General features: G+C 35.9%; 1 protein-coding gene and 37 non-coding genes across 38 annotated transcripts in view; 1 reads left to right on the top strand and 37 right to left on the bottom strand.

Moving 5' to 3' along the window:
• LOC107439618 (uncharacterized) overlaps nt 1–23023 on the top strand; it is a 315949-nt gene that overhangs the window by 108115 nt on the left and 184811 nt on the right. The window lies entirely within an intron of this gene.
• TRNAN-GUU (transfer RNA asparagine (anticodon GUU)) lies at nt 529–602 on the bottom strand. Its single transcript has one exon. It is a non-coding gene; the product is annotated as a tRNA-Asn (tRNA).
• TRNAN-GUU (transfer RNA asparagine (anticodon GUU)) lies at nt 1578–1651 on the bottom strand. The gene has a single exon. It is a non-coding gene; the product is annotated as a tRNA-Asn (tRNA).
• On the bottom strand, nt 1802–1875 carry TRNAN-GUU (transfer RNA asparagine (anticodon GUU)). Its single transcript has one exon. It is a non-coding gene; the product is annotated as a tRNA-Asn (tRNA).
• Nucleotides 2661–2734, bottom strand: TRNAN-GUU (transfer RNA asparagine (anticodon GUU)). The gene has a single exon. It is a non-coding gene; the product is annotated as a tRNA-Asn (tRNA).
• On the bottom strand, nt 3296–3369 carry TRNAN-GUU (transfer RNA asparagine (anticodon GUU)). Its single transcript has one exon. It is a non-coding gene; the product is annotated as a tRNA-Asn (tRNA).
• On the bottom strand, nt 4345–4418 carry TRNAN-GUU (transfer RNA asparagine (anticodon GUU)). The gene has a single exon. It is a non-coding gene; the product is annotated as a tRNA-Asn (tRNA).
• TRNAN-GUU (transfer RNA asparagine (anticodon GUU)) lies at nt 4569–4642 on the bottom strand. The gene has a single exon. It is a non-coding gene; the product is annotated as a tRNA-Asn (tRNA).
• TRNAN-GUU (transfer RNA asparagine (anticodon GUU)) lies at nt 5204–5277 on the bottom strand. Its single transcript has one exon. It is a non-coding gene; the product is annotated as a tRNA-Asn (tRNA).
• On the bottom strand, nt 6253–6326 carry TRNAN-GUU (transfer RNA asparagine (anticodon GUU)). Its single transcript has one exon. It is a non-coding gene; the product is annotated as a tRNA-Asn (tRNA).
• On the bottom strand, nt 6477–6550 carry TRNAN-GUU (transfer RNA asparagine (anticodon GUU)). Its single transcript has one exon. It is a non-coding gene; the product is annotated as a tRNA-Asn (tRNA).
• On the bottom strand, nt 7112–7185 carry TRNAN-GUU (transfer RNA asparagine (anticodon GUU)). Its single transcript has one exon. It is a non-coding gene; the product is annotated as a tRNA-Asn (tRNA).
• On the bottom strand, nt 9435–9508 carry TRNAN-GUU (transfer RNA asparagine (anticodon GUU)). The gene has a single exon. It is a non-coding gene; the product is annotated as a tRNA-Asn (tRNA).
• Nucleotides 10070–10143, bottom strand: TRNAN-GUU (transfer RNA asparagine (anticodon GUU)). Its single transcript has one exon. It is a non-coding gene; the product is annotated as a tRNA-Asn (tRNA).
• Nucleotides 10295–10368, bottom strand: TRNAN-GUU (transfer RNA asparagine (anticodon GUU)). The gene has a single exon. It is a non-coding gene; the product is annotated as a tRNA-Asn (tRNA).
• TRNAN-GUU (transfer RNA asparagine (anticodon GUU)) lies at nt 11343–11416 on the bottom strand. Its single transcript has one exon. It is a non-coding gene; the product is annotated as a tRNA-Asn (tRNA).
• Nucleotides 11567–11640, bottom strand: TRNAN-GUU (transfer RNA asparagine (anticodon GUU)). The gene has a single exon. It is a non-coding gene; the product is annotated as a tRNA-Asn (tRNA).
• On the bottom strand, nt 11792–11865 carry TRNAN-GUU (transfer RNA asparagine (anticodon GUU)). Its single transcript has one exon. It is a non-coding gene; the product is annotated as a tRNA-Asn (tRNA).
• On the bottom strand, nt 12839–12912 carry TRNAN-GUU (transfer RNA asparagine (anticodon GUU)). Its single transcript has one exon. It is a non-coding gene; the product is annotated as a tRNA-Asn (tRNA).
• On the bottom strand, nt 13063–13136 carry TRNAN-GUU (transfer RNA asparagine (anticodon GUU)). The gene has a single exon. It is a non-coding gene; the product is annotated as a tRNA-Asn (tRNA).
• TRNAN-GUU (transfer RNA asparagine (anticodon GUU)) lies at nt 13287–13360 on the bottom strand. The gene has a single exon. It is a non-coding gene; the product is annotated as a tRNA-Asn (tRNA).
• On the bottom strand, nt 13922–13995 carry TRNAN-GUU (transfer RNA asparagine (anticodon GUU)). Its single transcript has one exon. It is a non-coding gene; the product is annotated as a tRNA-Asn (tRNA).
• Nucleotides 14147–14220, bottom strand: TRNAN-GUU (transfer RNA asparagine (anticodon GUU)). Its single transcript has one exon. It is a non-coding gene; the product is annotated as a tRNA-Asn (tRNA).
• On the bottom strand, nt 15414–15487 carry TRNAN-GUU (transfer RNA asparagine (anticodon GUU)). The gene has a single exon. It is a non-coding gene; the product is annotated as a tRNA-Asn (tRNA).
• On the bottom strand, nt 15638–15711 carry TRNAN-GUU (transfer RNA asparagine (anticodon GUU)). Its single transcript has one exon. It is a non-coding gene; the product is annotated as a tRNA-Asn (tRNA).
• Nucleotides 15868–15941, bottom strand: TRNAN-GUU (transfer RNA asparagine (anticodon GUU)). The gene has a single exon. It is a non-coding gene; the product is annotated as a tRNA-Asn (tRNA).
• TRNAN-GUU (transfer RNA asparagine (anticodon GUU)) lies at nt 16918–16991 on the bottom strand. The gene has a single exon. It is a non-coding gene; the product is annotated as a tRNA-Asn (tRNA).
• Nucleotides 17553–17626, bottom strand: TRNAN-GUU (transfer RNA asparagine (anticodon GUU)). Its single transcript has one exon. It is a non-coding gene; the product is annotated as a tRNA-Asn (tRNA).
• Nucleotides 17778–17851, bottom strand: TRNAN-GUU (transfer RNA asparagine (anticodon GUU)). The gene has a single exon. It is a non-coding gene; the product is annotated as a tRNA-Asn (tRNA).
• Nucleotides 18413–18486, bottom strand: TRNAN-GUU (transfer RNA asparagine (anticodon GUU)). Its single transcript has one exon. It is a non-coding gene; the product is annotated as a tRNA-Asn (tRNA).
• TRNAN-GUU (transfer RNA asparagine (anticodon GUU)) lies at nt 18637–18710 on the bottom strand. The gene has a single exon. It is a non-coding gene; the product is annotated as a tRNA-Asn (tRNA).
• On the bottom strand, nt 19272–19345 carry TRNAN-GUU (transfer RNA asparagine (anticodon GUU)). Its single transcript has one exon. It is a non-coding gene; the product is annotated as a tRNA-Asn (tRNA).
• Nucleotides 19496–19569, bottom strand: TRNAN-GUU (transfer RNA asparagine (anticodon GUU)). The gene has a single exon. It is a non-coding gene; the product is annotated as a tRNA-Asn (tRNA).
• TRNAN-GUU (transfer RNA asparagine (anticodon GUU)) lies at nt 20132–20205 on the bottom strand. Its single transcript has one exon. It is a non-coding gene; the product is annotated as a tRNA-Asn (tRNA).
• TRNAN-GUU (transfer RNA asparagine (anticodon GUU)) lies at nt 20357–20430 on the bottom strand. Its single transcript has one exon. It is a non-coding gene; the product is annotated as a tRNA-Asn (tRNA).
• Nucleotides 21624–21697, bottom strand: TRNAN-GUU (transfer RNA asparagine (anticodon GUU)). The gene has a single exon. It is a non-coding gene; the product is annotated as a tRNA-Asn (tRNA).
• On the bottom strand, nt 21848–21921 carry TRNAN-GUU (transfer RNA asparagine (anticodon GUU)). The gene has a single exon. It is a non-coding gene; the product is annotated as a tRNA-Asn (tRNA).
• On the bottom strand, nt 22078–22151 carry TRNAN-GUU (transfer RNA asparagine (anticodon GUU)). Its single transcript has one exon. It is a non-coding gene; the product is annotated as a tRNA-Asn (tRNA).

Genomic DNA, 23023 nt, shown 5'->3' on the forward strand with positions numbered 1-23023 from the left:
ATTATTATGATTACTGATCGTGAAATCTTTTTTCTTCCCATTTTTTAATTTAGGATCATTAATATGATGAATTTCGTTACTTGCTTTGTTTCTTTTATAAATAAAAATGTTTCTATACGCCACCGGGTGGGCTCGAGCCACCAACCTTTCGGTTAACAGCCGAACGTGCTAGCCGATTGCGCCACGGAGGCTTGATATGTTGCTTAGTTTCGCCGTAGAAAGGAATTATCTTGACCAGTGATCGTAAAAGTGTTTTTCCTGCAATAATGTCTAACTTGCACAAATGAACTATAAAAGGACACGATGTGTAAACGAAGTGTAAATCAAAGTATCTGCTTATAATATTTTACAATTTTCGTTAAAGTAAATATTCTGGTTGATTGGTGAAAAAAAAGGAATTCAAACATCAATATATATTAATAAATTCATCGCATTTTTTACTGTTATTTTTAAACTAGCATAATTAGTATAAGAAATTACGTTGCTTGCTATGTTTCTTTTATAAAAGAAAAGAAAAGTGTTTCGATACGCCCCCGGGTGGGCTCGAACCACCAACCTTTCGGTTAACAGCCGAACGCGCTAACCAATTGCGCCACGGAGGCTTGATTGTTTCCTTAGTTTCGCCGTAGAAAGGAATTATCTTGACCAGTGATCGTAAAAGTGTTTTTTTCCTGCAATAATGTCTAACTTTAACAAATGAACAATAAAGGGACGCGATGTGTAAACGAAGAGTAAATCAAAGTATCTGCTTATAATATTTCACAATTTTCGCTAAAGTAAGTATTTGCGTTGATGGTGAAAAAAAAAAGAAATTCAAATATCGATATATATTAATTAATTCATCGCATTTTTTATTGTTATTTTTAAATTAGCATGATTAATATAAGAAATTACGTTGCTTGCTATGTTTCTATTATAAAAGAAAATAAAGGTGTTTCGATACGCCCCCGGGTGGGCTCGAACCACCAACCTTTCGGTTAACAGCCGAACGCGCTAGCCAATTGCACCACGGAGAATTGATTGTTTCCTTAGTTTCGCTATAGAGAGGAATTATCATGATTACTGATAGTGAAAGTTTTTTTCTTCCCATTTTTTAATTTAGGATCATTAATATGATGAATTTCGTTACTTGCTTTGTTTCTTTTATAAATAAAAATGTTTCTATACGCCCCCGGGTGGGCTCGAACCACCAACCTTTCGGTTAACAGCCGAACGCGCTAGCCGATTGCGCCACGGAGTCTTGATAGCTTGCTTAGTTTCGCCGTAGAAAGGAATTATCTTGACCAGTGATCGTAAAAGTGTTTTTCCTGCAATAATGTCTAACTTGCACAAATGAACTATAAAAGGACACGATGTGTAAACGAAGTGTAAATCAAAGTATCTGCTTATAATATTTTACAATTTTCGTTAAAGTAAATATTCTGGTTGATTGGTGAAAAAAAAGGAATTCAAACATCAATATATATTAATAAATTCATCGCATTTTTTACTGTTATTTTTAAATTAGCATAATTAGTATAAGAAATTACGTTGCTTGCTATGTTTCTTTTATAAAAGGAAAGAAAAGTGTTTCGATACGCCCCCGGGTGGGCTCGAACCACCAACCTTTCGGTTAACAGCCGAACGCGCTAGCCAATTGCGCCACGGAGGCTTGATTGTTTCCTTAGTTTCGCTATAGAGAGGAATTATCATGATTACTGATCTTGAAAGTTTTTTTCTTCCCATTTTTTAATTTAGGATCATTAATATGATGAATTTCGTTACTTGCTTTGTTTCTTTTATAAATAAAAATGTTTCAATACGCCCCCGGGTGGGCTCGAACCACCAACCTTTCGGTTAACAGCCGAACGCGCTAACCAATTGCGCCACGGAGGCTTGATTGTTTCCTTAGTTTAGCTATAGAGAGGAATTATTATGATTACTGATCGTGAAATCTTTTTTCTTCCCATTTTTTAATTTAGGATCATTAATATGATGAATTTCGTTACTTGCTTTGTTTCTTTTATAAATAAAAATGTTTCTATACGCCACCGGGTGGGCTCGAGCCACCAACCTTTCGGTTAACAGCCGAACGCGCTAGCCGATTGCGCCACGGAGGCTTGATATGTTGCTTAGTTTCGCCGTAGAAAGGAATTATCTTGGCCAGTGATCGTAAAAGTGTTTTTCTTGCAATATTGTCTAACTTGCACAAATGAACTATAAAAGGACACGATGTGTAAACGAAGTGTAAATCAAAGTATCTGCTTATAATATTTTACAATTTTCGTTAAAGTAAATATTCTGGTTGATTGGTGAAAAAAAAGGAATTCAAACATCAATATATATTAATAAATTCATCGCATTTTTTACTGTTATTTTTGAATTAGCATAATTAGTATAAGAAATTACGTTGCTTGCTATGTTTCTTTTATAAAAGGAAAGAAAAGTGTTTCGATACGCCGCCGGGTGGGCTCGAACCACCAACCTTTCGGTTAACAGCCGAACGCGCTAGCCAATTGCGCCACGGAGGCTTGATTGTTTCCTTAGTTTCGCTATAGAGAGGAATTATCATTATTACTGATCTTGAAAGTTTTTTTCTTCCCATTTTTTAATTTAGGATCATTAATATGATGAATTTCGTTACTTGCTTTGTTTCTTTTATAAATAAAAATGTTTCAATACGCCCCCGGGTGGGCTCGAACCACCAACCTTTCGGTTAACAGCCGAACGCGCTAACCAATTGCGCCACGGAGGCTTGATTGTTTCCTTAGTTTCGCTATAGAGAGGAATTATTATGATTACTGATCGTGAAATCTTTTTTCTTCCCATTTTTTAATTTAGGATCATTAATATGATGAATTTCGTTACTTGCTTTGTTTCTTTTATAAATAAAAATGTTTCTATACGCCACCGGGTGGGCTCGAGCCACCAACCTTTCGGTTAACAGCCGAACGTGCTAGCCGATTGCGCCACGGAGGCTTGATATGTTGCTTAGTTTCGCCGTAGAAAGGAATTATCTTGACCAGTGATCGTAAAAGTGTTTTTCCTGCAATAATGTCTAACTTGCACAAATGAACTATAAAAGGACACGATGTGTAAACGAAGTGTAAATCAAAGTATCTGCTTATAATATTTTACAATTTTCGTTAAAGTAAATATTCTGGTTGATTGGTGAAAAAAAAGGAATTCAAACATCAATATATATTAATAAATTCATCGCATTTTTTACTGTTATTTTTAAACTAGCATAATTAGTATAAGAAATTACGTTGCTTGCTATGTTTCTTTTATAAAAGAAAAGAAAAGTGTTTCGATACGCCCCCGGGTGGGCTCGAACCACCAACCTTTCGGTTAACAGCCGAACGCGCTAACCAATTGCGCCACGGAGGCTTGATTGTTTCCTTAGTTTCGCCGTAGAAAGGAATTATCTTGACCAGTGATCGTAAAAGTGTTTTTTTCCTGCAATAATGTCTAACTTTAACAAATGAACAATAAAGGGACGCGATGTGTAAACGAAGAGTAAATCAAAGTATCTGCTTATAATATTTCACAATTTTCGCTAAAGTAAGTATTTGCGTTGATGGTGAAAAAAAAAAGAAATTCAAATATCGATATATATTAATTAATTCATCGCATTTTTTATTGTTATTTTTAAATTAGCATGATTAATATAAGAAATTACGTTGCTTGCTATGTTTCTATTATAAAAGAAAATAAAGGTGTTTCGATACGCCCCCGGGTGGGCTCGAACCACCAACCTTTCGGTTAACAGCCGAACGCGCTAGCCAATTGCACCACGGAGAATTGATTGTTTCCTTAGTTTCGCTATAGAGAGGAATTATCATGATTACTGATAGTGAAAGTTTTTTTCTTCCCATTTTTTAATTTAGGATCATTAATATGATGAATTTCGTTACTTGCTTTGTTTCTTTTATAAATAAAAATGTTTCTATACGCCCCCGGGTGGGCTCGAACCACCAACCTTTCGGTTAACAGCCGAACGCGCTAGCCGATTGCGCCACGGAGTCTTGATAGCTTGCTTAGTTTCGCCGTAGTAAGGAATTATCTTGACCAGTGATCGTAAAAGTGTTTTTCCTGCAATAATGTCTAACTTGCACAAATGAACTATAAAAGGACACGATGTGTAAACGAAGTGTAAATCAAAGTATCTGCTTATAATATTTTACAATTTTCGTTAAAGTAAATATTCTGGTTGATTGGTGAAAAAAAAGGAATTCAAACATCAATATATATTAATAAATTCATCGCATTTTTTACTGTTATTTTTAAATTAGCATAATTAGTATAAGAAATTACGTTGCTTGCTATGTTTCTTTTATAAAAGGAAAGAAAAGTGTTTCGATACGCCCCCGGGTGGGCTCGAACCACCAACCTTTCGGTTAACAGCCGAACGCGCTAGCCAATTGCGCCACGGAGGCTTGATTGTTTCCTTAGTTTCGCTATAGAGAGGAATTATCATGATTACTGATCTTGAAAGTTTTTTTCTTCCCATTTTTTAATTTAGGATCATTAATATGATGAATTTCGTTACTTGCTTTGTTTCTTTTATAAATAAAAATGTTTCAATACGCCCCCGGGTGGGCTCGAACCACCAACCTTTCGGTTAACAGCCGAACGCGCTAACCAATTGCGCCACGGAGGCTTGATTGTTTCCTTAGTTTCGCTATAGAGAGGAATTATTATGATTACTGATCGTGAAATCTTTTTTCTTCCCATTTTTTAATTTAGGATCATTAATATGATGAATTTCGTTACTTGCTTTGTTTCTTTTATAAATAAAAATGTTTCTATACGCCCCCGGGTGGGCTCGAGCCACCAACCTTTCGGTTAACAGCCGAACGCGCTAGCCGATTGCGCCACGGAGGCTTGATATGTTGCTTAGTTTCGCCGTAGAAAAGAATTATCTTGACCAGTGATCGTAAAAGTGTTTTTCCTGCAATAATGTCTAACTTGCACAAATGAACAATAAAAGGACACGATGTGTAAACGAAGTGTAAATCAAAGTATCTGCTTATAATATTTTACAATTTTCGTTAAAGTAAATATTCTGGTTGATTGGTGAAAAAAAAGGAATTCAAACATCAATATATATTAATAAATTCATCGCATTTTTTACTGTTATTTTTAAATTAGCATAATTAGTATAAGAAATTACGTTGCTTGCTATGTTTCTTTTATAAAAGGAAAGAAAAGTGTTTCGATACGCCCCCGGGTGGGCTCGAACCACCTACCTTTCGGTTAACAGCCGAACGCGCTAACCAATTGCGCCACGGAGGCTTGATTGTTTCTTTAGTTTCGCCGTAGAAAGGAATTATCTTGACCAGTGATCGTAAAAGTGTTTTTTTCCTGCAATAATGTCTAACTTTAACAAATGAACAATAAAGGGACGCGATGTGTAAACGAAGAGTAAATCAAAGTATCTGCTTATAATATTTCACAATTTTCGCTAAAGTAAGTATTTGCGTTGATGGTGGAAAAAAAAAGAAATTCAAATATCGATATATATTAATTAATTCATCGCATTTTTTATTGTTATTTTTAAATTAGCATGATTAATATAAGAAATTACGTTGCTTGCTATTTTTCTATTATAAAAGAAAATAAAGGTGTTTCGATACGCCCCCGGGTGGGCTCGAACCACCAACCTTTCGGTTAACAGCCGAACGCGCTAGCCAATTGCACCACGGAGAATTGATTGTTTCCTTAGTTTCGCTATAGAGAGGAATTATCATGATTACTGATAGTGAAAGTTTTTTTCTTCCCATTTTTTAATTTAGGATCATTAATATGATGAATTTCGTTACTTGCTTTGTTTCTTTTATAAATAAAAATGTTTCTATACGCCCCCGGGTGGGCTCGTACCACCAACCTTTCGGTTAACAGCCGAACGCGCTAGCCGATTGCGCCACGGAGGCTTGATAGCTTGCTTAGTTTCGCCGTAGAAAGGAATTATCTTGACCAGTGATCGTAAAAGTGTTTTTCCTGCAATATTGTCTAACTTGCACAAATGAACTATAAAAGGACACGATGTGTAAACGAAGTGTAAATCAAAGTATCTGCTTATAATATTTTACAATTTTCGTTAAAGTAAATATTCTGGTTGATTGGTGAAAAAAAAGGAATTCAAACATCAATATATATTAATAAATTCATCGCATTTTTTACTGTTATTTTTAAATTAGCATAATTAGTATAAGAAATTACGTTGCTTGCTATGTTTCTTTTATAAAAGGAAAGAAAAGTGTTTCGATACGCCCCCGGGTGGGCTCGAACCACCAACCTTTCGGTTAACAGCCGAACGCGCTAGCCAATTGCGCCACGGAGGCTTGATTGTTTCCTTAGTTTCGCTATAGAGAGGAATTATCATGATTACTGATCTTGAAAGTTTTTTTCTTCCCATTTTTTAATTTAGGATCATTAATATGATGAATTTCGTTACTTGCTTTGTTTCTTTTATAAATAAAAATGTTTCAATACGCCCCCGGGTGGGCTCGAACCACCAACCTTTCGGTTAACAGCCGAACGCGCTAACCAATTGCGCCACGGAGGCTTGATTGTTTCCTTAGTTTCGCTATAGAGAGGAATTATTATGATTACTGATCGTGAAATCTTTTTTCTTCCCATTTTTTAATTTAGGATCATTAATATGATGAATTTCGTTACTTGCTTTGTTTCTTTTATGAATAAAAATGTTTCTATACGCCCCCGGGTGGGCTCGAGCCACCAACCTTTCGGTTAACAGCCGAACGCGCTAGCCGATTGCGCCACGGAGGCTTGATATGTTGCTTAGTTTCGCCGTAGAAAGGAATTATCTTGACCAGTGATCGTAAAAGTGTTTTTCCTGCAATAATGTCTAACTTGCACAAATGAACAATAAAAGGACACGATGTGTAAACGAAGTGTAAATCAAAGTATCTGCTTATAATATTTTACAATTTTCGTTAAAGTAAATATTCTGGTTGATTGGTGAAAAAAAAGGAATTCAAACATCAATATATATTAATAAATTCATCGCATTTTTTACTGTTATTTTTAAATTAGCATAATTAGTATAAGAAATTACGTTGCTTGCTATGTTTCTTTTATAAAAGGAAAGAAAAGTGTTTCGATACGCCCCCGGGTGGGCTCGAACCACCTACCTTTCGGTTAACAGCCGAACGCGCTAACCAATTGCGCCACGGAGGCTTGATTGTTTCCTTAGTTTCGCTGTAGAAAGGAATTATCTTGACCAGTGATCGTAAAAGTGTTTTTTTCCTGCAATAATGTCTAACTTTAACAAATGAACAATAAAGGGACGCGATGTGTAAACGAAGAGTAAATCAAAGTATCTGCTTATAATATTTCACAATTTTCGCTAAAGTAAGTATTTGCGTTGATGGTGGAAAAAAAAAGAAATTCAAATATCGATATATATTAATTAATTCATCGCATTTTTTATTGTTATTTTTAAATTAGCATGATTAATATAAGAAATTACGTTGCTTGCTATTTTTCTATTATAAAAGAAAATAAAGGTGTTTCGATACGCCCCCGGGTGGGCTCGAACCACCAACCTTTCGGTTAACAGCCGAACGCGCTAGCCAATTGCACCACGGAGAATTGATTGTTTCCTTAGTTTCGCTATAGAGAGGAATTATCATGATTACTGATAGTGAAAGTTTTTTTCTTCCCATTTTTTAATTTAGGATCATTAATATGATGAATTTCGTTACTTGCTTTGTTTCTTTTATAAATAAAAATGTTTCTATACGCCCCCGGGTGGGCTCGTACCACCAACCTTTCGGTTAACAGCCGAACGCGCTAGCCGATTGCGCCACGGTGGCTTGATAGCTTGCTTAGTTTCGCCGTAGAAAGGAATTATCTTGACCAGTGATCGTAAAAGTGTTTTTCCTGCAATATTGTCTAACTTGCACAAATGAACTATAAAAGGACACGATGTGTAAACGAAGTGTAAATCAAAGTATCTGCTTATAATATTTTACAATTTTCGTTAAAGTAAATATTCTGGTTGATTGGTGAAAAAAAAAGGAATTCAAACATCAATATATATTAATAAATTCATCGCATTTTTTACTGTTATTTTTAAATTAGCATAATTAGTATAAGAAATTACGTTGCTTGCTATGTTTCTTTTATAAAAGGAAAGAAAAGTGTTTCGATACGCCCCCGGGTGGGCTCGAACCACCTACCTTTCGGTTAACAGCCGAACGCGCTAACCAATTTCGCCACGGAGGCTTGATTGTTTCCTTAGTTTCGCCGTAGAAAGGAATTATCTTGACCAGTGATCGTAAAAGTGTTTTTTTCCTGCAATAATGTCTAACTTTAACAAATGAACAATAAAGGGACGCGATGTGTAAACGAAGAGTAAATCAAAGTATCTGCTTATAATATTTCACAATTTTCGCTAAAGTAAGTATTTGCGTTGATGGTGGAAAAAAAAAGAAATTCAAATATCGATATATATTAATTAATTCATCGCATTTTTTATTGTTATTTTTAAATTAGCATGATTAATATAAGAAATTACGTTGCTTGCTATTTTTCTATTATAAAAGAAAATAAAGGTGTTTCGATACGCCCCCGGGTGGGCTCGAACCACCAACCTTTCGGTTAACAGCCGAACGCGCTAGCCAATTGCACCACGGAGAATTGATTGTTTCCTTAGTTTCGCTATAGAGAGGAATTATCATGATTACTGATAGTGAAAGTTTTTTTCTTCCCATTTTTTAATTTAGGATCATTAATATGATGAATTTCGTTACTTGCTTTGTTTCTTTTATAAATAAAAATGTTTCTATACGCCCCCGGGTGGGCTCGTACCACCAACCTTTCGGTTAACAGCCGAACGCGCTAGCCGATTGCGCCACGGAGGCTTGATAGCTTGCTTAGTTTCGCCGTAGAAAGGAATTATCTTGACCAGTGATCGTAAAAGTGTTTTTCCTGCAATATTGTCTAACTTGCACAAATGAACTATAAAAGGACACGATGTGTAAACGAAGTGTAAATCAAAGTATCTGCTTATAATATTTTACAATTTTCGTTAAAGTAAATATTCTGGTTGATTGGTGAAAAAAAAGGAATTCAAACATCAATATATATTAATAAATTCATCGCATTTTTTACTGTTATTTTTAAATTAGCATAATTAGTATAAGAAATTACGTTGCTTGCTATGTTTCTTTTATAAAAGGAAAGAAAAGTGTTTCGATACGCCCCCGGGTGGGCTCGAACCACCAACCTTTCGGTTAACAGCCGTACGCGCTAGCCAATTGCGCCACGGAGGCTTGATTGTTTCCTTAGTTTCGCTATAGAGAGGAATTATCATGATTACTGATCTTGAAAGTTTTTTTCTTCCCATTTTTTAATTTAGGATCATTAATATGATGAATTTCGTTACTTGCTTTGTTTCTTTTATAAATAAAAATGTTTCAATACGCCCCCGGGTGGGCTCGAACCACCAACCTTTCGGTTAACAGCCGAACGCGCTAACCAATTGCGCCACGGAAGCTTGATTGTTTCCTTAGTTTCGCTATAGAGAGGAATTATTATGATTACTGATCGTGAAATCTTTTTTCTTCCCATTTTTTAATTTAAGATCATTAATATGATGAATTTCGTTACTTGCTTTGTTTCTTTTATAAATAAAAATGTTTCTATACGCCCCCGGGTGGGCTCGAGCCACCAACCTTTCGGTTAACAGCCGAACGCGCTAGCCGATTGCGCCACGGAGGCTTGATATGTTGCTTAGTTTCGCCGTAGAAAGGAATTATCTTGACCAGTGATCGTAAAAGTGTTTTTCCTGCAATAATGTCTAACTTGCACAAATGAACTATAAAAGGACACGATGTGTAAACGAAGTGTAAATCAAAGTATCTGCTTATAATATTTTACAATTTTCGTTAAAGTAAATATTCTGGTTGATTGGTGAAAAAAAAGGAATTCAAACATCAATATATATTAATAAATTCATCGCATTTTTTACTGTTATTTTTAAATTAGCATAATTAGTATAAGAAATTACGTTGCTTGCTATGTTTCTTTTATAAAAGGAAAGCAAAGTGTTTCGATACGCCCCCGGGTGGGCTCGAACCACCAACCTTTCGGTTAACAGCCGAACGCGCTAGCCAATTGCGCCACGGAGGCTTGATTGTTTCCTTAGTTTCGCTATAGAGAGGAATTATCATGATTACTGATCTTGAAAGTTTTTTTCTTCCCATTTTTTAATTTAGGATCATTAATATGATGAATTTCGTTACTTGCTTTGTTTCTTTTATAAATTAAAAATGTTTCAATACGCCCCCGGGTGGGCTCGAACCACCAACCTTTCGGTTAACAGCCGAACGCGCTAACCAATTGCGCCACGGAGGCTTGATTGTTTCCTTAGTTTCGCTATAAAGAGGAATTATTATGATTACTGATCGTGAAATCTTTTTTCTTCCCATTTTTTAATTTAGGATCATTAATATGATGAATTTCGTTACTTGCTTTGTTTCTTTTATAAATAAAAATGTTTCTATACGCCACCGGGTGGGCTCGAGCCACCAACCTTTCGGTTAACAGCCGAACGCGCTAGCCGATTGCGCCACGGGGGCTTGATATGTTGCTTAGTTTCGCCGTAGATAGGAATTATCTTGACCAGTGATCGTAAAAGTGTTTTTCCTGCAATAATGTCTAACTTGCACAAATGAACTATAAAAGGACACGATGTGTAAACGAAGTGTAAATCAAAGTATCTGCTTATAATATTTTACAATTTTCGTTAAAGTAAATATTCTGGTTGATTGGTGAAAAAAAAGGAATTCAAACATCAATATATATTAATAAATTCATCGCATTTTTTACTGTTATTTTTAAACTAGTATAATTAGTATAAGAAATTACGTTGCTTGCTATGTTTCTTTTATAAAAGGAAAGAAAAGTGTTTCGATACGCCCCCGGGTGGGCTCGAACCACCAACCTTTCGGTTAACAGCCGAACGCGCTAGCCGATTGCGCCACGGAGGCTTGATAGGTTGCTTAGTTTCGCCGTAGAAAGGAATTATCTTGACCAGTGATCGTAAAAGTGTTTTTTCTGCAATAATGTCTAACTTTAACAAATGAACAATAAAGGGACGCGATGTGTAAACGAAGAGTAAATCAAAGTATCTGCTTATAATATTTCACAATTTTCGCTAAAGTAAGTATTTGCGTTGATGGTGAAAAAAAAAAAGAAATTCAAATATCGATATATATTAAATTATTCATCGCATTTTTTATTGTTATTTTTAAATTAGCATGATTAATATAAGAAATTACGTTGCTTGCTATGTTTCTATTATAAAAGAAAATAAAGGTGTTTCGATACGCCCCCGGGTGGGCTCGAACCACCAACCTTTCGGTTAACAGCCGAACGCGCTAGCCAATTGCGCCACGGAGGCTTGATTGTTTCCTTAGTTTCGCTATAGAGAGGAATTATCATGATTACTGATCTTGAAAGTTTTTTTCTTCCCATTTTTTAATTTAGGATCATTAATATGATGAATTTCGTTACTTGCTTTGTTTCTTTTATAAATAAAAATGTTTCAATACGCCCCCGGGTGGGCTCGAACCACCAACCTTTCGGTTAACAGCCGAACGCGCTAACCAATTGCGCCACGGAGGCTTGATTGTTTCCTTAGTTTCGCTATAGAGAGGAATTATCATGATTACTGATCTTGAAAGTTTTTTTCTTCCCATTTTTTAATTTAGGATCATTAATATGATGAATTTCGTTACTTGCTTTGTTTCTTTTATAAATTAAAAATGTTTCAATACGCCCCCGGGTGGGCTCGAACCACCAACCTTTCGGTTAACAGCCGAACGCGCTAACCAATTGCGCCACGGAGGCTTGATTGTTTCCTTAGTTTCGCTATAGAGAGGAATTATTATGATTACTGATCGTGAAATCTTTTTTCTTCCCATTTTTTAATTTAGGATCATTAATATGATGAATTTCGTTACTTGCTTTGTTTCTTTTATAAATAAAAATGTTTCTATACGCCACCGGGTGGGCTCGAGCCACCAACCTTTCGGTTAACAGCCGAACGCGCTAGCCGATTGCGCCACGGGGGCTTGATATGCTGCTCAGTTTCGCCGTAGATAGGAATTATCTTGACCAGTGATCGTAAAAGTGTTTTTCCTGCAATAATGTCTAACTTGCACAAATGAACTATAAAAGGACACGATGTGTAAACGAAGTGTAAATCAAAGTATCTGCTTATAATATTTTACAATTTTCGTTAAAGTAAATATTCTGGTTGATTGGTGAAAAAAAAGGAATTCAAACATCAATATATATTAATAAATTCATCGCATTTTTTACTGTTATTTTTAAACTAGTATAATTAGTATAAGAAATTACGTTGCTTGCTATGTTTCTTTTATAAAAGGAAAGAAAAGTGTTTCGATACGCCCCCGGGTGGGCTCGAACCACCAACCTTTCGGTTAACAGCCGAACGCGCTAGCCGATTGCGCCACGGAGGCTTGATAGGTTGCTTAGTTTCGCCGTAGAAAGGAATTATCTTGACCAGTGATCGTAAAAGTGTTTTTTCTGCAATAATGTCTAACTTTAACAAATGAACAATAAAGGGACGCGATGTGTAAACGAAGAGTAAATCAAAGTATCTGCTTATAATATTTCACAATTTTCGCTAAAGTAAGTATTTGCGTTGATGGTGAAAAAAAAAAGAAATTCAAATATCGATATATATTAAATTATTCATCGCATTTTTTATTGTTATTTTTAAATTAGCATGATTAATATAAGAAATTACGTTGCTTGCTATGTTTCTATTATAAAAGAAAATAAAGGTGTTTCGATACGCCCCCGGGTGGGCTCGAACCACCAACCTTTCGGTTAACAGCCGAACGCGCTAGCCAATTGCGCCACGGAGGCTTGATTGTTTCCTTAGTTTCGCTATAGAGAGGAATTATCATGATTACTGATCTTGAAAGTTTTTTTCTTCCCATTTTTTAATTTAGGATCATTAATATGATGAATTTCGTTACTTGCTTTGTTTCTTTTATAAATAAAAATGTTTCAATACGCCCCCGGGTGGGCTCGAACCACCAACCTTTCGGTTAACAGCCGAACGCGCTAACCAATTGCGCCACGGAGGCTTGATTGTTTCCTTAGTTTCGCTATAGAGAGGAATTATTATGATTACTGATCGTGAAATCTTTTTTCTTCCCATTTTTTAATTTAGGATCATTAATATGATGAATTTCGTTACTTGCTTTGTTTCTTTTATAAATAAAAATGTTTGAATACGCCCCCGGGTGGGCTCGAACCACCAACCTTTCGGTTAACAGCCGAACGCGCTACCCAATTGCGCCACGGAGGCTTGATTGTTTCTTTAGTTTCGCTATAGAGAGGAATTATTATGATTACTGATCGTGAAATCTTTTTTCTTCCCATTTTTTAATTTAGGATCATTAATATGATGAATTTCGTTACTTGCTTTGTTTCTTTTATAAATAAAAATGTTTCTATACGCCCCCGGGTGGGCTCGAACCACCACCCTTTCGGTTAACAGCCGAACGCGCTAGCCGATTGCGCCACGGAGGCTTGATAGGTTGCTTAGTTTCGCCGTAGAAAGGAATTATCTTGACCAGTGATCGTAAAAGTGTTTTTCCTGCAATAATGTCTAACTTGCACAAATGAACTATAAAAGGACACGATGTGTAAACGAAGTGTAAATCAAAGTATCTGCTTATAATATTTTACAATTTTCGTTAAAGTAAATATTCTGGTTGATTGGTGAAAAAAAAGGAATTCAAACATCCATATATATTAATAAATTCATCGCATTTTTTACTGTTATTTTTAAACTAGCATAATTAGTATAAGAAATTACGTTGCTTGCTATGTTTCTTTTATAAAAGGAAAGAAAAGTGTTTCGATACGCCCCCGGGTGGGCTCGAACCACCAACCTTTCGGTTAACAGCCGAACGCGCTAGCCAATTGCGCCACGGAGGCTTGATTGTTTCCTTAGTTTCGCTATAGAGAGGAATTATCATGATTACTGATCTTGAAAGTTTTTTTCTTCCCATTTTTTAATTTAGGATCATTAATATGATGAATTTCGTTACTTGCTTTGTTTCTTTTATAAATTAAAAATGTTTCAATACGCCCCCGGGTGGGCTCGAACCACCAACCTTTCGGTTAACAGCCGAACGCGCTAACCAATTGCGCCACGGAGGCTTGATTGTTTCCTTAGTTTCGCTATAGAGAGGAATTTTTATGATTACTGATCGTGAAATCTTTTTTCTTCCCATTTTTTAATTTAGGATCATTAATATGATGAATTTCGTTACTTGCTTTGTTTCTTTTATAAATAAAAATGTTTCTATACGCCACCGGGTGGGCTCGAGCCACCAACCTTTCGGTTAACAGCCGAACGCGCTAGCCGATTGCGCCACGGGGGCTTGATATGTTGCTTAGTTTCGCCGTAGATAGGAATTATCTTGACCAGTGATCGTAAAAGTGTTTTTCCTGCAATAATGTCTAACTTGCACAAATGAACTATAAAAGGACACGATGTGTAAACGAAGTGTAAATCAAAGTATCTGCTTATAATATTTTACAATTTTCGTTAAAGTAAATATTCTGGTTGATTGGTGAAAAAAAAGGAATTCAAACATCAATATATATTAATAAATTCATCGCATTTTTTACTGTTATTTTTAAACTAGTATAATTAGTATAAGAAATTACGTTGCTTGCTATGTTTCTTTTATAAAAGGAAAGAAAAGTGTTTCGATACGCCCCCGGGTGGGCTCGAACCACCAACCTTTCGGTTAACAGCCGAACGCGCTATCCGATTGCGCCACGGAGGCTTGATAGGTTGCTTAGTTTCGCCGTAGAAAGGAATTATCTTGACCAGTGATCGTAAAAATGTTTTTTCTGCAATAATGTCTAACTTTAACAAATGAACAATAAAGGGACGCGATGTGTAAACGAAGAGTAAATCAAAGTATCTGCTTATAATATTTCACAATTTTCGCTAAAGTAAGTATTTGGATGGTGGAAAAAAAAAGAAATTCAAATATCGATATATATTAAATTATTCATCGCATTTTTTATTGTTATTTTTAAATTAGCATGATTAATATAAGAAATTACGTTGCTTGCTATGTTTCTATTATAAAAGAAAATAAAGGTGTTTCGATACGCCCCCGGGTGGGCTCGAACCACCAACCTTTCGGTTAACAGCCGAACGCGCTAGCCAATTGCACCACGGAGAATTGATTGTTTCCTTAGTTTCGCTATAGAGAGGAATTATCATGATTACTGATAGTGAAAGTTTTTTTCTTCCCATTTTTTAATTTAGGATCATTAATATGATGAATTTCGTTACTTGCTTTGTTTCTTTTATAAATAAAAATGTTTCAATACGCCCCCGGGTGGGCTCGAACCACCAACCTTTCGGTTAACAGCCGAACGCGCTAACCAATTGCGCCACGGAGGCTTGATTGTTTCCTTAGTTTCGCTATAGAGAGGAATTATTATGATTACTGATCGTGAAATCTTTTTTCTTCCCATTTTTTAATTTAGGATCATTAATATGATGAATTTCGTTACTTGCTTTGTTTCTTTTATAAATAAAAATGTTTCAATACGCCCCCGGGTGGGCTCGAACCACCAACCTTTCGGTTAACAGCCGAACGCGCTAACCAATTGCGCCACGGAGGCTTGATTGTTTCCTTAGTTTCGCTATAGAGAGGAATTATTATGATTACTGATCGTGAAATCTTTTTTCTTCCCATTTTTTAATTTAGGATCATTAATATGATGAATTTCGTTGCTTGCTATGTTTCTTTTATAAAAGGAAAGAAAAGTGTTTCGATACGCCCCCGGGTGGGCTCGAACCACCAACCTTTCGGTTAACAGCCGAACGCGCTAACCAATTGCGCCACGGAGGCTTGATTGTTTCCTTAGTTTCGCCGTAGAAAGGAATTATCTTGACCAGTGATCGTAAAAGTGTTTTTTTCCTGCAATAATGTCTAACTTTAACAAATGAACAATAAAGGGACGCGATGTGTAAACGAAGAGTAAATCAAAGTATCTGCTTATAATATTTCACAATTTTCGCTAAAGTAAGTATTTGCGTTGATGGTGAAAAAAAAAAAGAAATTCAAATATCGATATATATTAATTAATTCATCGCATTTTTTATTGTTATTTTTAAATTAGCATGATTAATATAAGAAATTACGTTGCTTGCTATGTTTCTATTATAAAAGAAAACAAAGGTGTTTCGATACGCCCCCGGGTGGGCTCGAACCACCAACCTTTCGGTTAACAGCCGAACACGCTAGCCAATTGCACCACGGAGAATTGATTGTTTCCTTAGTTTCGCTATAGAGAGGAATTATCATGATTACTGATAGTGAAAGTTTTTTTCTTCCCATTTTTTAATTTAGGATCATTAATATGATGAATTTCGTTACTTGCTTTGTTTCTTTTATGAATAAAAATGTTTCTATACGCCCCCGGGTGGGCTCGAACCACCAACCTTTCGGTTAACAGCCGAACGCGCTAGCCGATTGCGCCACGGAGGCTTGATAGATTGCTTAGTTTCGCCGTAGAAAGGAATTATCTTGACCAGTGATCGTAAAAGTGTTTTTCCTGCAATAATGTCTAACTTGCACAAATGAACTATAAAAGGACACGATGTGTAAACGAAGTGTAAATCAAAGTATCTGCTTATAATATTTTACAATTTCCGTTAAAGTAAATATTCTGGTTGATTGGTGAAAAAAAAGGAATTCAAACATCAATATATATTAATAAATTCATCGCATTTTTTACTGTTATTTTTAAATTAGCATAATTAGTATAAGAAATTACGTTGCTTGCTATGTTTCTGTTATAAAAGGAAAGAAAAGTGTTTCGATACGCCCCCGGGTGGGCTCGAACCACCAACCTTTCGGTTAACAGCCGAACACGCTAACCAATTGCGCCACGGAGGCTTGATTGTTTCCTTAGTTTCGCTATAGAGAGGAATTATTATGATTACTGATCGTGAAATCTTTTTTCTTCCCATTTTTTAATTTAGGATCATTAATATGATGAATTTCGTTACTTGCTTTGTTTCTTTTATAAATAAAAATGTTTCTATACGCCCCCGGGTGGGCTCGAGCCACCAACCTTTCGGTTAACAGCCGAACGCGCTAGCCGATTGCCCCACGGAGGCTTGATATGTTGCTTAGTTTCGCCGTAGAAAGGAATTATCTTGACCAGTGATCGTAAAAGTGTTTTTCCTGCAATAATGTCTAACTTGCACAAATGAACTATAAAAGGACACGATGTGTAAACGAAGTGTAAATCAAAGTATCTGCTTATAATATTTTACAATTTCCGTTAAAGTAAATATTCTGGTTGATTGGTGAAAAAAAAGGAATTCAAACATCAATATATATTAATAAATTCATCGCATTTTTTACTGTTATTTTTAAATTAGCATAATTAGTATAAGAAATTACGTTGCTTGCTATGTTTCTTTTATAAAAGGAAAGAAAAGTGTTTCGATACGCCCCCGGGTGGGCTCGAACCACCAACCTTTCGGTTAACAGCCGAACGCGCTAGCCAATTGCGCCACGGAGGCTTGATTGTTTCCTTAGTTTCGCTATAGAGAGGAATTATCATGATTACTGATCTTGAAAGTTTTTTTCTTCCCATTTTTTAATTTAGGATCATTAATATGATGAATTTCGTTACTTGCTTTGTTTCTTTTATAAATTAAAAATGTTTCAATACGCCCCCGGGTGGGCTCGAACCACCAACCTTTCGGTTAACAGCCGAACGCGCTAACCAATTGCGCCACGGAGGCTTGATTGTTTCCTTAGTTTCGCTATAGAGAGGAATTATTATGATTACTGATCGTGAAATCTTTTTTCTTCCCATTTTTTAATTTAGGATCATTAATATGATGAATTTCGTTACTTGCTTTGTTTCTTTTATAAATAAAAATGTTTCTATACGCCCCCGGGTGGGCTCGAGCCACCAACCTTTCGGTTAACAGCCGAACGCGCTAGCCGATTGCGCCACGGAGGCTTGATATGTTGCTTAGTTTCGCCGTAGAAAGGAATTATCTTGACCAGTGATCGTAAAAGTGTTTTTCCTGCAATAATGTCTAACTTGCACAAATGAACTATAAAAGGACACGATGTGTAAACGAAGTGTAAATCAAAGTATCTGCTTATAATATTTTACAATTTTCGTTAAAGTAAATATTCTGGTCTATTGGTGAAAAAAAAGGAATTCAAACATCAATATATATTAATAAATTCATCGCATTTTTTACTGTTATTTTTAAACTAGCATAATTAGTATAAGAAATTACGTTGCTTGCTATGTTTCTGTTATAAAAGGAAAGAAAAGTGTTTCGATACGCCCCCGGGTGGGCTCGAACCACCAACCTTTCGGTTAACAGCCGAACGCGCTAGCCAATTGCGCCACGGAGGCTTGATTGTTTCCTTAGTTTCGCTATAGAGAGGAATTATCATGATTACTGATCTTGAAAGTTTTTTTCTTCCCATTTTTTAATTTAGGATCATTGATATGATGAATTTCGTTACTTGCTTTGTTTCTTTTATAAATAAAAATGTTTCAATACGCCCCCGGGTGGGCTCGAACCACCAACCTTTCGGTTAACAGCCGAACGCGCTAACCAATTGCGCCACGGAGGCTTGATTGTTTCCTTAGTTTCGCTATAGAGAGGAATTATTATGATTACTGATCGTGAAATCTTTTTTCTTCCCATTTTTTAATTTAGGATCATTAATATGATGAATTTCGTTACTTGCTTTGTTTCTTTTATAAATAAAAATGTTTCTATACGCCCCCGGGTGGGCTCGAGCCACCAACCTTTCGGTTAACAGCCGAACGCACTAGCCGATTGCGCCACGGAGGCTTGATATGTTGCTTAGTTTCGCCGTAGAAAGGAATTATCTTGACCAGTGATCGTAAAAGTGTTTTTCCTGCAATAATGTCTAACTTGCACAAATGAACTATAAAAGGACACGATGTGTAAACGAAGTGTAAATCAAAGTATCTGCTTATAATATTTTACAATTTTTGTTAAAGTAAATATTCTGGTTGATTGGTGAAAAAAAAGGAATTCAAACATCAATATATATTAATAAATTCATCGCATTTTTTACTGTTATTTTTAAATTAGCATAATTAGTATAAGAAATTACGTTGCTTGCTATGTTTCTTTTATAAAAGGAAAGAAAAGTGTTTCGATACGCCCCCGGGTGGGCTCGAACCACCAACCTTTCGGTTAACAGCCGAACGCGCTAACCAATTGCGCCACGGAGGCTTGATTGTTTCCTTAGTTTCGCTATAGAGAGGAATTATTATGATTACTGATCGTGAAATCTTTTTTCTTCCCATTTTTTAATTTAGGATCATTTATATGATGAATTTCGTTACTTGCTTTGTTTCTTTTATAAATAAAAATGTTTCGATACGCCCCCGGGTGGGCTCGAACCACCAACCTTTCGGTTAACAGCCGAACGCGCTAACCAATTGCGCCACGGAGGCTTGATTGTTTCCTTAGTTTCGCTATAGAGAGGAATTATTATGATTACTGATCGTGAAATCTTTTTTCTTCCTATTTTTTAATTTAGGATCATTAATATGATGAATTTCGTTACTTGCTTTGTTTCTTTTATAAATAAAAATGTTTCTATACGCCCCCGGGTGGGCTCGAGCCACCAACCTTTCGGTTAACAGCCGAACGCACTAGCCGATTGCGCCACGGAGGCTTGATATGTTGCTTAGTTTCGCCGTAGAAAGGAATTATCTTGACCAGTGATCGTAAAAGTGTTTTTCCTGCAATAATGTCTAACTTGCACAAATGAACTATAAAAGGACACGATGTGTAAACGAAGTGTAAATCAAAGTATCTGCTTATAATATTTTACAATTTTCGTTAAAGTAAATATTCTGGTTGATTGGTTAAAAAAAAAGGAATTCAAACATCAATATATATTAATAAATTCATCGCATTTTTTACTGTTATTTTTAAACTAGCATAATTAGTATAAGAAATTACGTTGCTTGCTATGTTTCTTTTATAAAAGGAAAGAAAAGTGTTTCGATACGCCCCCGGGTGGGCTCGAACCACCAACCTTTCGGTTAACAGCCGAACGCGCTAGCCAATTGCGCCACGGAGGCTTGATTGTTTCCTTAGTTTCGCTATAGAGAGGAATTATCATGATTACTGATCTTGAAAGTTTTTTTCTTCCCATTTTTTAATTTAGGATCATTAATATGATGAATTTCGTTACTTGCTTTGTTTCTTTTATAAATTAAAAATGTTTCAATACGCCCCCGGGTGGGCTCGAACCACCAACCTTTCGGTTAACAGCCGAACGCGCTAACCAATTGCGCCACGGAGGCTTGATTGTTTCCTTAGTTTCGCTATAGAGAGGAATTTTTATGATTACTGATCGTGAAATCTTTTTTCTTCCCATTTTTTAATTTAGGATCATTAATATGATGAATTTCGTTACTTGCTTTGTTTCTTTTATAAATAAAAATGTTTCTATACGCCACCGGGTGGGCTCGAGCCACCAACCTTTCGGTTAACAGCCGAACGCGCTAGCCGATTGCGCCACGGGGGCTTGATATGTTGCTTAGTTTCGCCGTAGATAGGAATTATCTTGACCAGTGATCGTAAAAGTGTTTTTCCTGCAATAATGTCTAACTTGCACAAATGAACTATAAAAGGACACGATGTGTAAACGAAGTGTAAATCAAAGTATCTGCTTATAATATTTTACAATTTTCGTTAAAGTAAATATTCTGGTTGATTGGTGAAAAAAAAGGAATTCAAACATCAATATATATTAATAAATTCATCGCATTTTTTACTGTTATTTTTAAACTAGTATAATTAGTATAAGAAATTACGTTGCTTGCTATGTTTCTTTTATAAAAGGAAAGAAAAGTGTTTCGATACGCCCCCGGGTGGGCTCGAACCACCAACCTTTCGGTTAACAGCCGAACGCGCTATCCGATTGCGCCACGGAGGCTTGATAGGTTGCTTAGTTTCGCCGTAGAAAGGAATTATCTTGACCAGTGATCGTAAAAATGTTTTTTCTGCAATAATGTCTAACTTTAACAAATGAACAATAAAGGGACGCGATGTGTAAACGAAGAGTAAATCAAAGTATCTGCTTATAATATTTCACAATTTTCGCTAAAGTAAGTATTTGGATGGTGGAAAAAAAAAGAAATTCAAATATCGATATATATTAAATTATTCATCGCATTTTTTATTGTTATTTTTAAATTAGCATGATTAATATAAGAAATTACGTTGCTTGCTATGTTTCTATTATAAAAGAAAATAAAGGTGTTTCGATACGCCCCCGGGTGGGCTCGAACCACCAACCTTTCGGTTAACAGCCGAACGCGCTAGCCAATTGCACCACGGAGAATTGATTGTTTCCTTAGTTTCGCTATAGAGAGGAATTATCATGATTACTGATAGTGAAAGTTTTTTTCTTCCCATTTTTTAATTTAGGATCATTAATATGATGAATTTCGTTACTTGCTTTGTTTCTTTTATAAATAAAAATGTTTCAATACGCCCCCGGGTGGGCTCGAACCACCAACCTTTCGGTTAACAGCCGAACGCGCTAACCAATTGCGCCACGGAGGCTTGATTGTTTCCTTAGTTTCGCTATAGAGAGGAATTATTATGATTACTGATCGTGAAATCTTTTTTCTTCCCATTTTTTAATTTAGGATCATTAATATGATGAATTTCGTTACTTGCTTTGTTTCTTTTATAAATAAAAATGTTTCAATACGCCCCCGGGTGGGCTCGAACCACCAACCTTTCGGTTAACAGCCGAACGCGCTAACCAATTGCGCCACGGAGGCTTGATTGTTTCCTTAGTTTCGCTATAGAGAGGAATTATTATGATTACTGATCGTGAAATCTTTTTTCTTCCCATTTTTTAATTTAGGATCATTAATATGATGAATTTCGTTGCTTGCTATGTTTCTTTTATAAAAGGAAAGAAAAGTGTTTCGATACGCCCCCGGGTGGGCTCGAACCACCAACCTTTCGGTTAACAGCCGAACGCGCTAACCAATTGCGCCACGGAGGCTTGATTGTTTCCTTAGTTTCGCCGTAGAAAGGAATTATCTTGACCAGTGATCGTAAAAGTGTTTTTTTCCTGCAATAATGTCTAACTTTAACAAATGAACAATAAAGGGACGCGATGTGTAAACGAAGAGTAAATCAAAGTATCTGCTTATAATATTTCACAATTTTCGCTAAAGTAAGTATTTGCGTTGATGGTGAAAAAAAAAAAGAAATTCAAATATCGATATATATTAATTAATTCATCGCATTTTTTATTGTTATTTTTAAATTAGCATGATTAATATAAGAAATTACGTTGCTTGCTATGTTTCTATTATAAAAGAAAACAAAGGTGTTTCGATACGCCCCCGGGTGGGCTCGAACCACCAACCTTTCGGTTAACAGCCGAACACGCTAGCCAATTGCACCACGGAGAATTGATTGTTTCCTTAGTTTCGCTATAGAGAGGAATTATCATGATTACTGATAGTGAAAGTTTTTTTCTTCCCATTTTTTAATTTAGGATCATTAATATGATGAATTTCGTTACTTGCTTTGTTTCTTTTATGAATAAAAATGTTTCTATACGCCCCCGGGTGGGCTCGAACCACCAACCTTTCGGTTAACAGCCGAACGCGCTAGCCGATTGCGCCACGGAGGCTTGATAGATTGCTTAGTTTCGCCGTAGAAAGGAATTATCTTGACCAGTGATCGTAAAAGTGTTTTTCCTGCAATAATGTCTAACTTGCACAAATGAACTATAAAAGGACACGATGTGTAAACGAAGTGTAAATCAAAGTATCTGCTTATAATATTTTACAATTTCCGTTAAAGTAAATATTCTGGTTGATTGGTGAAAAAAAAGGAATTCAAACATCAATATATATTAATAAA

This window comes from Parasteatoda tepidariorum, chromosome 9, assembly GCF_982258835.1.
Source record: "Parasteatoda tepidariorum strain Cologne lab strain chromosome 9, Ptep-v5.0, whole genome shotgun sequence".
NCBI lineage: Eukaryota > Metazoa > Arthropoda > Arachnida > Araneae > Theridiidae > Parasteatoda > Parasteatoda tepidariorum.